Source organism: Anser brachyrhynchus, assembly GCF_964034855.1.
Source record: "Anser brachyrhynchus genome assembly, chromosome: Z".
Taxonomy (NCBI): Eukaryota; Metazoa; Chordata; class Aves; order Anseriformes; family Anatidae; genus Anser; species Anser brachyrhynchus.
In genome coordinates, this window is record NC_137697.1 from 69511747 (window position 1) to 69522514 (window position 10768).

General features: G+C 41.6%; 1 protein-coding gene across 2 annotated transcripts in view; it reads right to left on the minus strand.

Annotated features, from left to right (window-relative positions):
* The window catches only part of PTBP3 (polypyrimidine tract binding protein 3), a 65134-nt gene extending 55241 nt beyond the window's left edge, over nucleotides 1-9893 (minus strand). The window contains exon 1 of one of the 2 annotated variants that reach the window (XM_080573345.1): nucleotides 9677-9893. The gene's annotated coding sequence lies outside the window, so the exon portion shown is untranslated. The remainder of the gene's footprint in view (nucleotides 1-9676) is intronic. The other variant, XM_080573346.1, reaches the window with a different exon arrangement.
* Nucleotides 9894-10768: the final 875 nt, after the last annotated feature.

Here is a 10768-nt window from a genome sequence, read left to right on the forward strand (position 1 = left end):
AAGGCCCACCAAGCTTGCACAAACGCAAGAGTGGAAAAAATGAAAAGTTATAAATTACACCATTTACACATCAAAGAAGTTCACACTTGAATGAAGACATGGTGTAGAAATGCTTTACAATCTACTTTATCACAGGAGTTCACAGTAAGAACTTGGCGTGAGTCAGATGTAGGTATCAGTCTAACAGTTTACTACTGTTCACCTAAACAGAACAGTAATGTGATGCTTCACAGACTTTTATGACCATGTTTCCTTTAGAAATAAAGAGAAAAATATCTTCAGTAACACTAAGTCTGCATCTGGATGTACAGATTGCTGTCCCACTTAAGACTGACTACTTTAGATTTTAAAATAAGATACAAATTTGTTACAATGGGCAATAGGATAATTTGACTAAGTTCCAAACAGACTTCATGACCAGACTCCACAAGTCACAATGCTATAAGGTCACATACTTTTCACTTACAGTATATTGCAGTGCAAGAATCTTAGGAAATAATATTTTCCTCTAGGCTCTTTCCTCTTAAGCATAATGTTCAGACTGCTTGCGACAATTGCATTGGATCAAGGAGAGCAAAGCAGTAAAATAAACTATCATCAAAGGCAACCTTGAACATGTAATTAGCAAGAGCTGTAAAATTAGTGAGATAAGTTTTTAAAATAATCTAAAACAGCTGTTTTTAAAGTATGGAGTATTTTCACTTGGTATGATGGCTTTAAACTCATCCTGAAGAACAAGAACTTTGGATGCTGCAGAGACCAAACAGGCATCACAACACAGAAGCAGATCATCTGCTGCATGTCAAAAAAGCCACCAGCTTTTCTTTGTAGCACTATCACCAGCTTATAATTTTCAGTAATGTTGTTTTCTGATGGTTTAAATACAAACTTTCTAGCAATAAAGATAAACATCTATGCCTTCTACTTAGCTTAACATTTAAATATGTGAAGATGAAAATTAAGCTTTTCCTGACCAGGTAACACAGGCTATTTCAAGAGAAAATTACTTCAGTATGTTCCTTTCAAACATATTCCTTTTTCAAACAACATACAAAACACACCACAATCTTTACTAAAATTTTCACCCTAATGCTACATAAGCAATTGAATGTGTGGGCACATCCGTAAACAAAGACTGCACAGAATGAAATCCTGTACAGTAATAAAATCATTTGCCTTAAGCTTCAGAATTTTCAATCACAAATGTATCTGTGTAACGTCACATCATGTATAGTTTTGCTGCACTTTATTACACACAAGTCTTAAGATATTTACTTGAGGTAAAACTCCAGTAAGCTACTTAAGTCACCAGTAAGCTGTTTTCAGTTTGGTCAGAAAAAAACCTTTACACGGACTTCTGAAGTACAGAAGTGTCATTATTTGACAATCCAGTTTATATTATTATTAAAAGTTAAAATTCAGAAGGAAATACACCAAAGAGAAACAAAACAAAAACATGAGGCTTATGACTTCCAGAATCACATCAGCAAAAATAGGATGTGTTCTGTTCCCACGGCAGCGGGTTGGAACTAGATGATCTTTAAGGTCCTTCCCAACCCAAACCATTCTGTGATTCCATAATAAAAGAAGGAACAGGTGTACAGAAAAAGATAGAATATGTTTTCAACCTTTAAACAAACTGCTGTAAGATCTTACAAAACTGTATAAAAACACTGAAGAGAAAAAATGGAAGATGTTAGAGAGCAAATTATTGCAAAGATAATGGCAAATAGGCTAAAGTGGAGAAAGAAAAACATGGTCATAAAGCATGAGCTGTGAATTTGTTTTTTTCTTTTGCAAAGGAAATAGTTTAACAATGCACAGTATGGAGAAAAAAGAAAACATGACTGGCAGGATCACAAAAACAACCAGAAAAACTTATACAGAATTTCTATATAAAACACACTCTTTTTACAATTCATTTTTAAACCTAGTTCCTTCTGAAAACAGGAAAAAAATGCATGAACGGGATTCCAGGATACAGCATTTATCAGCAGCTTTACCTTGTAGGATGCAAAATATCCACTTTTGTTCCTACTCCTGTTCTACAAAACTAAATAATATACTTAGTTTAGCTGAGGAAAAACATATTTTGGGGGAAAAAAAAAATCTCCCTTCCAATGCATCTAACATCCACTATCAATTCATGTGAAGCTACCAAAAAGATTTGTCCTTGAAGTGATCATTCAATTTAAAAGCATGAAATTACTTTCTGTAACTACGTACCTAAGAGCCTTAAAAAGCATCCAAGAAAAAAAAAATCCTACTCTCAACTTAACTGCAACACTCTGAAGATATATATTTTGTATTGTCTTTTAAATGTTTAATTGGATTCACATTTTAAGCTTCTCTCCACAAGAAAACACATTTTTTTCCATGAAATCTAAACGACTTTAAATTATTTTTTAATGAAAAATTCATATTCTCAAACAATCACATAATTCTAGGATTTAAAAGCTCTAAGAGTTGCACACTTGAAATCAAGTGGTTGGAAAGTAACAAAATCTGCATGATGTACATCACGTAAATTAAATATTTCGTGAATAAGCTCTTGTCCTAATAGATGGAAGATTTGCATCAAGATTAACAATGGAGTACAAGACTGCTATCCACAAGATGAGTTTTCAGTTACTGCTCAAGATTTTCTAGGTGAGTAGTGTTGTAAGCAAGAAGAACGTGGTCGTACCTATGATACCTGCAGTTCTTGTCCTTTCTGTCTGATCTGTGCTTTGTTTCCTCCCCACTTCCTTAGCAGTGTTTCTCATCTTTTCTCACTGTGTGACACTTTCTCATGCACTGGCCTCTACTCCTCAGCCCAGCTCTGCTTCACCTGTTGGAACAACTAGTAATAGGATACGCGCTCTTAGAATCATCCTTACAATAATAATTATTATATAAATCATCATCTCAGACTATCTAGAGACTGAGGAGAGAGCAGAGTTAATATACCCTTATTTTTGTGTACATTTTCCCCCCTACATCTTTTGTAGAAATGAATGCTGGCACCTTTTCAGTATGTAGGGACAAGCTCTCCTCCTCTCATCCCCTCCCTTAAACATCACCGTTCACGTGGAACGTGGCTTTCATTTCGGCTTTACCTCACAACACTACATTCTGTGACAGTCCTCATTTCTTCAGACTCTGAACAGAAGGCACAAGTTTGTTAGCAAAATCACTTTCCCCGATCAAAGTATAATGTGAAGTGATTCAACTATAACATTACAGTTATCTTACTGCTAAGCAACCTTTTAGTTTGGTTGTGGTTTGTTGGTTTTTTTTTTGACATTTTAACCCTGCTCTTTTGCTGACAAACACACAACCAACTACAGTAGAAACCTGATCTTGAGAAGAAAACCTATTCCTGAATTTTATAAATATTTAAATCCATGGATCCTGTTAACATTCCAGGTGTTTTATAAAACACTGGTAATTAAATGAATTACCATCTTTCGGTGGTCTACAGACTTAAATCAGATTGGTTTGGTTAAACATCAAGTTATTAACACTCATTATTCCAGACAGCTGTAATCTAGGCTTTGGATTGCATGTTTTGAGACCTTGTGTGTTTTTTTTTTTCTTGCAATGTGTAATGAGTCCCCCTCTGTATCTTTTAAGGTAGCGAAACAGCAACTAGAGCTCCTCCAAGACAGCATTGTTCACAGCACGCCAAGCAACGCTTGCCACAAGTGTGCACTAGAAAGGTCTGTTTCATACCAAAAAAAACACAGATGAAACCCATGCAAAGTAAAGTTCACAAAAATCAGTAATTCCTAAGGAATCACGGTCTTGCTCCTTGGTGATTCTACAGCACTGACTGTATTTACGCTGTTACTGTCCAGTCCTTCGCCCTACTGAGAGCAACGATTAGGCAGCAGAAATCAGCAGAGAGCACCTGCAGTGGGAGGACACAGCATACACTGAATGATCTTTGCATTTACACGACAGTCCCATGAGTTTATTTTTATATGTAGATACATATACACACACACACAAGTGCATACAAACGCTTGAGACATTTTACATGATGGCAAAAGCCAAAAAATGCCATTAGCCACCCAATTTCCTTGCAAAAAATATATTGTGGGATCCTGCAGATAAGAATTAGCAATGAGGAGTTACTGTCAAGCTACCTTTGCATTTGTAAGGTACTTAATTTTACTTCCATAGGTTTTTTGGGTGCAGGGTGGGGAGGGAGACCTATTGTACAAAGAAAAGATCTATTTCAATAAATTGGAAAACATACATTATTGGATAAAGCAGGGCTATACAAAAAAAAAAAGGAAGTTATATATGAACAGATCTATTTTACACTTCCAGACTAATGATAGTTAAGACAACTCTGTTTCTGAAGCAACGGAGAGCTGCTGTTTTTCATCTGGAAAAAAAAAAGGAACATTAAAAAAAAATCAAGAACTGCATATAGCTTATTTCGTCTATCAGGAAGTGATGCCTGTACGCACTGATCTTTCCTTCAGGGCGCGCGCTAAAGTAGTGTTAAAACTGCCCCACAGGACTGTACAGCATATGTATTTTTGCCATGTATACCTTTACTTACACTTTGATACCCCTTCCGTATAACTGCTTGGATGTCCAGAGGAAAAAGAGCAAGGAGAAAAAACATTTGAAAATGGAAGAAAAAAGCCTCAAGAAATGAAGGATGTCTGCACTTTGTACTCTTCTGAATTTTCTGAAACTGACCAGTTCTGTATGTAGAGCAGGCTTTTGTGCACCTCTACCAAGTTTCATTACACAGAAACAAGACTGCTAGCAAGGAGAGGCCAAACGAAAAGTTAATTGATCATGTACTTTTGAGCTCAAGAGGTTTCTGTGCAGGAAGTTTCACACAACACTTTCCGCCACATCCAATGTATTATACTATGCAATGAATAACTTAAAAACAAAATAAAACAAGCAATAACAAAAAAAAAATCACGGATTCCAAATTGGTAGTGCTTTAGGAAAGAACACAACTGAAACAAGAGGAGAAAGAAGAGGCGTGAAGTTGGAGTAATTCTTCTGGTAACACAAGATCTGAGCAAGTAACTTGTCTGCAGACATGAAGCCAGAAAGAGAAACTAGAAGCACATGACAAAAAAGAATAAGAAAACAAATGCATTGTGGTGGATAGTAAAATGAGGAAACGAACAACCAAAAGTCCCAGAGAAATGGAACTGGAAAGAAAATCCTCATCTAGGCAAGCAAAGCTAGGTAGGAAAATAAGACCTAACAAAACCAAGAAGGATTATGTGTAATTTGCAAATTAAGTCACCTGGCAATATTACAAGTCAGTAGAGTACTCAGATACAAGGTTCATTTAATTTGCAGTGGTCTTTGGGTCTCTGTGGCAACATGCATTTCATGCTGACTGGCAAACAATATTCTAAATGTTTGTAGTGTATAAAGCGTTCCGGTTAAAAGGCTCGAAGGCATATGGGAGTCTGTTGTCTCATGATGAGATGAAGCTCAGTTCACATGCTCAAAAGGAGCCCCGGAAAAATGTCTCTCTGGACGAGTGCATAAATGTGCTTTGAATCCTCCATGGAAAAGGCCACAGAATTTCTAAGAATTGTTGGAGCCTAGGAGTTACCTAGAAAGCAAGGCTCCGAGCTGGAGCAACAGTCTTAACCAGATCTCTGCAAGGTACACCAAAAGATCTGCAGGGGCCTGTCTTCATTACAGAGGAAAGTTATTTCATGTCCTTCTGAAGCACTACCATGCACACAGCTCCCATGCCACCTAAAGATAAGAAAAGGGTGACCTTTGCCTCATTTCTCCCTACGGTCTGGTCCCAAACCAGAAGACACGTTTGGATATGATTTCTGCCTGACTGATCATCCTTGTTTCCACGATGGAGGCAATGCAGCTCCGAAGAGCTGGTAATGTTTTGTTTACACGGAACGATCCCCGTGGGATCACTGACCAAATGCTTGCACGATCGTGTGAACAGAGGGCAAGTAAGAAAGCATTAGTTCAGCTCCCTTGCTTCTGGTATGCACTGTTCAGAAAGGATACGTCTTCTCCTGGGCTTTAAATGCCACCGTAATACACCATGTCTTTTAATGAAAAACGGCATCGAGGTAAATTATTCGTAGCACGGTATGATTAAGAAAGTTAATTGCAGAGATAATGGCTAGATTATTGAATCATATGAGCGTTCATTTCATCAGCTTTCACCGGAAATTTAGGGTGCGGTTTCCTGGCCGGTTTATGCTGATTTAAGGCTGCAGCGAGAGGAGCCATCATGCCATTCCCCACCCGTGTGCTCCCACAGCCCCCCCGCTGCGATTAAGAGCCCGGCAGCACGGTACCAGAACAACTGACCGCGCAGTTCAGCTCACACGCACAGCTGCAGCACCGTGAGGGAGGGCAGAAACGCACCGCTGGGGATGGGGCTGCACTTCTGGCAAGCGCGATGAGTTCAAGCAACTTCAACAGAGAAGCAGAGACAGCAGGGAAGAGTGCTGTCTGCAGGAGCAGTCAAAACACTTCTTGCTTTTCACCTACCCACTTCGCAGCACAGCATCAGAAATGCTGCCTTTTGCTCCAGTGTGAAAGGAGCGTCCACACACCTGGAAGGATAAGCTCTATTTCCATGGGCGGCTATGAAAAAAGCCTCTCAAATACACAGAGCTTACGCAACACATAACAAAATTAAAAATACAAATGATCCACAGCAGGCAAAACCAGGAAAACTGAAAGCAAAAGTGCCACTCTGTTAATGAGTGCGATGGAACAGAATCACAAGCTGCACCCTAAAACAGCTGTAGGCGTACTTCCATTACAGAAGAACTCCCACCCTCACGTTTTGACACAATACCGCATTTAATCAGGATATCCTTTGAAAGCAAGTCAATCTAAACACGCTTGTGCTTATCGCTTAATACCTCGAGAGGTGATTCAGCTAGCAGAGCATCTGTGCAGCAGGAAACTCTATAAATGCTCCTCAGTAGGACCCTGCACGCTTCGCTGCTGGCCTCCCCCCACTGGGGGCCCAAGCAGATTAGCTTTCCTGACCATAGACCAAATCATACAAATAATCACTTGACAACTGGTAAGAAAATCACGGGAGTGATTTATATTCTGCTATTTTCATGTTTCTGATGTCAGATGATTCACATTTCCAATTATATCAGATGTTATTAGTAAGCCAGTTTGTTGAGTGAACATCAACCTCATAAGGAGGGATGCTTTTATTCGTACCAGGGACACATTTTTCCTAAGCATATAACTTAAAGTGGGTTAGAAACAGGTATCATTGAAGGAATTACATATAGGAAAACTTAGGATACACAAATGCTATCGCATACGTGTAATAAAAAATCCCCGAAGACTTGTGAGATAGAAACCCGGGTCTAATGACATGCATGTGTCTCTGAGAGGCTGAACATCATCTTGCAGAATCCAGAATCCTTTCTAAACCTGAAGATTTCATCTGGCAGTGGAGGGGCTGAACTTACGCTGCAAATGGACGTTCATCTGCTGTGTTTACTGTTATTTCTGATTTCTTTCCTCTTACTAACCCACAAGACAGTCACTATCCTCACTTAAAGAATATATGTGTACACAAAGGCCTGTCTTCAAAAGTCAACAGAAAATTATAGCTCATACCACTCATGATTTACTTCAACTTAATCAGTTTAACTTGAATCCATTTCCCTCCAAAACCAGCAATATTAGAGAGTTGAGTGCTTTGCCACAAAACAGTGAAATTTTTACAAGCTTTCTACAGAAGCCTCCTGATCCAAACACAAAATGTTTCCTCTTTTATTAACTTAATGTATTCTCACTCTCACTAAATGCAGCAAGCTTTGGATCCAAAGTAGGCTCTGTATCCCACAGAAATAAATTAACCCGTGTATATTATTTCCACAACGGTTCCAATGAAGTGTAATTTTATGTTATTACTCTTCTTATTTTGAAGAGCATTTAACAACAAAAATACAAGTTGAATTATGAAAACTTATAACTTGTTTTTACTTTCAATTATTCATGGTACGTAAGGCAATTTGACTTAACCATGCCCCTCAACAGCTTGTATCTTCATCCATCTAACAGTCTGGACATCCTGCAATCAAGTCCAATTCTCAGAAAGTACTTAGCATCTCGTAACAAAAGAACACACACCCCAAACAACCCCAAAAACACAGCCCTTCCCGAAGTACCAGAGGCAGTATCCCACAAATCACAGCAGACTTAAACTTGCAGTTATCACCAAAAACCTGCATCATGCCTCAAACACCTGAAAAGATCCACTTAAGAAAGTTTCTTAAGAAACACTCAATTGATTCACCTTTAATGGGTGCTTTGCCTTTGCCTTATTCACTGGCAAGCAAGTTTATTTGGAAAGTTCTGCTTTGCAATGTTACCTTTGTACAACTCAGGAACTACATTTGTTTTCATATACTATTTCTACTCAAAACACTCACATGTCACCAGCCATAAGTTACCTCTAGTGTCAGTATTCCAAAGCACTACACACACTGATGCATAAACCTTTATCCATCCTCTCTCAACAGAATTAACAAATGCTACATAAAAATAATAAAAAAAACCACGCAAAAGAAACCCATTGTACTAATTGGAAGATACTATGGAGACTATAGGAATCAAACATAGGAACTATAGGATATTAAGATTAGCTGGCAATTTCACAGCTTAAGAGAAACCAAAAATGTTCTATTCTAAAATGGATTAAATCAGAAAAATTACAAGTTACTCATAAATACATTTTACACATTGAAAAGGAGGACATTGTTGCTCCAGTGTCAGCGCTCTTAATTTCCTTTTGGAGATTTCCAAAAAAAACTAGTTTCAAAGCAAAATTGAAAAAAAATGCCGATCATATCAAAATTACTCATATTTTTGAATGAATTTCTCTGAAAAGGTACTTCCCAGCACCATTTTCTTTCTGACTAATCAGCATTTACACAACAAGTGCTCTCATCAACCTGCCTCCCTGCGAAGGCTTACACTCCAACAGCGCTGAGAGATGTCAGAAAAGTTTCGGATAAGCTGCTTTGAGTCACTAGAAAGAGAAGAGAAGGAAAAAAAAAAAGTTCTGAAACAAAAATTAGAGTTCTTAGAGTTGAAGAACTAATTTTTGTTTCAGAGTTCTCAGAGTTGAAGAACAGTTTGGCTTCTGCAGGTCACTGAGTTGCAGCGCAAACTTTAAGTTAATTATGTATACACCTTGCATGAAGTTAGCGCTGCCTTAAGTGGTAGTTTTCATGCATTTATGATAGATTACGACAAAAAAAAAATAAAGAAAGGAAAAAAGGAGAAGACTTCAGCTTTTAGCTCACAGAGCGCACGCTAAGCATAGTTAGCTTCCTGGGACAGGGAAATCTCTCACCACGGTTATAAATGCACTTCAGCTTTGAGATAGCGATAAGTAAAGGCAGAAATGAGAGAAGAGCAGCGATCCCGAGGCGCAGGAGGCGGGCTGGCGGTGCTGGCAGCCGCCCCGTCGCTACCACCGGGTGCCCAGCAGCTCTCCGGGCGGTGCAGGGCAGGTCCCTCGGGGTGAAGGCAGGAAGAGACAAAAAAAATTAAGCAGCGACAGTAGTTAAAATTAAATAACTACAGCAGTAATAAATAGCAGTGATAATAAAACGACGATAAATTAATGACAGCGAATTAATTAAAAGGGAAAGGCGCTCTGAGGGAAGCCACTCACCCCACAACGCGAACAGAAACGGAGAAAAGAAAAATCGCGAATTCAGGAACGGTGGAAGCAGAAAGTTACCCGCACACCGGCCGGCAGGGCCACCCGCTTCCTCCTTCCTCCGCTACCTGCCGGGGCGGCCGGCGCCAATATCCCCACGGCCCGGCCCGGCCCGGCCCGGCCCCGCCGAGAGCCGGCCCCCGCCGCTCCCCGCTGCCCCCGCCGGGCCCGGGCCACCTCCCCCGGCGGCGGGGACGGGGCGGGAAGGGGGCGAGGCCGGCACAGAGCCGCACCCCCCCGCCACCCCCTTACCCCTGAGGGACGCCGCCCCTCGGGGCTCAGCCGCCCATGGCCCGGCCGGGGAGCGGGGAAGGGGGGCTGGGGGACGGGGACCGGGCGGGGTCGGGGGCTGGGGGCGGGGGACCGGGAACGGTACGGGGGGGAGGCGGCCGCGGAGCAACACCTCCCCCTTTCTCCCCCTCCACCGCCTCACTGAGAGGAGCTCGCTGCCGGCCCAACGCGCCTGCGCGGAGCCGCCGGACACGCGCCCCGCGCGTCCACGATCGCGCGTCCGCGCCCGTCCGTGCCCGGCCCCGGAGTCGGCGCGCATGCGCGGTGCGTGACCGGCTGCCGCTGCTGCCCAGCGTTGTGGGCTCTGTGAAACGGGATGAAACTACCTCTGCGCTGAGCTTCCGTGGAAGTACGGCGGAGCAGGGGTTGTTTGTGTGTTAAAAATTGGTGTTATCAATGAAGTTGTGAAAAACCACCACACTCGGCCGGTCCAACGCCCCCCCGATGCCACCGTCGCCCACTAAGCCATCTCCCCCTGCGCCATGTCCAACTTCTGACCCTTGGCGTGAGGGTGCTGAGGGAAGGGGAGAAGCCACTTAAGTGTGATGGGTGTCAGTGCTTCCCACGCACCCAAAACACTGCTCCTGTCATGGGGAAGCCACAAATGTGGTGTTGAGTGTGTACGTGTGGTGTTGAGTGTGTACATGTGAGGGCTACACCAGGCCCCGTGGTCACCACCTGGCACGTGAGGGACTAAAGTGTACAGAGGGCGTCTTCACCACACAACACACTGTGGCACTGGCTTCTGTGGCC